The sequence below is a fragment of the Nannospalax galili genome, unplaced genomic scaffold (genome assembly GCF_000622305.1).
Source record: "Nannospalax galili isolate Female #2095 unplaced genomic scaffold, S.galili_v1.0 scaffold1990, whole genome shotgun sequence".
Lineage (NCBI taxonomy): Eukaryota > Metazoa > Chordata > Mammalia > Rodentia > Spalacidae > Nannospalax > Nannospalax galili.
In genome coordinates, this window is record NW_008327466.1 from 29,093 (window position 1) to 30,899 (window position 1,807).

Consider the following 1,807-nt stretch of genomic DNA (forward strand, 5'->3'; position numbering starts at 1 on the left):
CTGGGGGTGCTGACAACGACCCAGTCTGCCTGGAACACCCCACTCCTGCCTGTCAAAAAGCCCCAATCCGGGGACTATAGACTGGTACAAGATTTAAGGGAGGTGAACAAGAGAGTCATTGACATTCATCCCACTGTCTCCAATCCTTACATGTTACTCAGTACCCTGCCACCAGATCGGCAATGGTATACAGTTATGGACCTCAAGGATGCCTTCTTCAGCCTGCCACTAACTCCCAGCAGTCAGCAATACTTTGCCTTCGAAAGGCATGATCCAGAGGCAGGAATCACTGGCCAGCTGACCTGGACGCGGCTGCCTCAAGGGTTTAAAAATTCTCCAACTATATTCGATGAGGCCCTGCATGAAGATCTGGGTGAGTATAGAGCCCAGCACCCCGACATAAGCCTGTTATAATATGTAGATGACTTATTGATCGTGGCACCAGACCAGAAGTCCTGCCTGGAGGGGACAGAGGACTTACTCCACGTACTTGGGGACTTGGGATACTGGGCCTCAGCAAAAAAGCTCAGATATGTCTGCAAGAAGTGACTTACCTAGAGAACATCCTCAAGGAGGGGCAGCGGTGGTTGACTAAGACCCGCAAAGAGACTGTGTTAAAGATACCTGCACCAACCTCCAGAAAACGGGTGAGGGAATTCCTGGGCACCACGGGGTTCTGCCGCCTCTGGATTTTGGGGTTCGCCGAAATTGAAAAACCCATATATGAGGCTACCAAAGAAGGACAGGACTTCAACTGGACGCAGGAAAGGCAAGAGGCCTTTGAAACCCTAAAACATGACCTCTTAGAGGCCCCTGCCCTAGGACTACCAGGCATAAGTAAACCTTTCTGTCTATATGTGGATGAACGTAAAGGTATTGCGAAAGGGGTCCTCACCCAGAAAGCAGGCCCCTGGAAGAGACCTATTGCATACCTATCAAAGAAATTAGGCCCTGTACCAGCTGGATGGCCCCCCTGCCTGTGAATTATAGCAGCAGTGGCCCTGATGGTTAAGGATGTTAACAAGTTAACCCTGGGACAAGACCTGCTTGTGGCAACCCCTGATGCCCTTGAAGGGGTGCTCAAGCAACCCCCCAATCGATGGTTGAGCAATGCCCGATCAACTCATTATCAGGCTCTCCTCCTAAATCCACCCAGGATCACCTTCCAGGTACCAACGGCCCTGAACCCAGCCCCGCTGTTGCCAGATCCTGATCTCAGGGACCCACTCCATGGCTGTACTGAAATTCTGGCACAGGTGCATTGCATCACACCTGACCTGAAAGATGTTCCCTTGCTTGATGCCGAAGAAATCTGGTACATGGATGGAAGTAGCTTCATCAGAAATCGTAAAAGGCATGGTGGGGGAGCAGTCACAACCACCTCGAGAGTCATTTGGGCCGAGCCACTGCCAATAGGTACATCGGCCCAAAAAGCCGAACTCATCGTGCTTACCAAAGCCCTAAAGATGGGTAAAGGAAAGAGACTCAACATCTACAGAGATAGCAGATATGCATTTGCCACTGCCTATATTCATGGGGCCATCTATAAAGAGAGGGGCCTCCTTACTGCAGAGGGAAAGACTATTAAAAATAAACAAGAGATCTTAGACCTCCTGCAAGCCCTCTGGGGCCCAACAAAACTAGCCATAATCCACTGACCGGGTCACCAAAAAGGAAACAACCCCACCCAGAAGGGAAATAATCTGGCTGACAGGACAGCTAAAGAAATAGCCCTGACCTCCATGATCCTGCCCATTCTTGTTGATCCCAGAGCAAGGGAACTGCCTAAAACTCCCCACTATAGCCC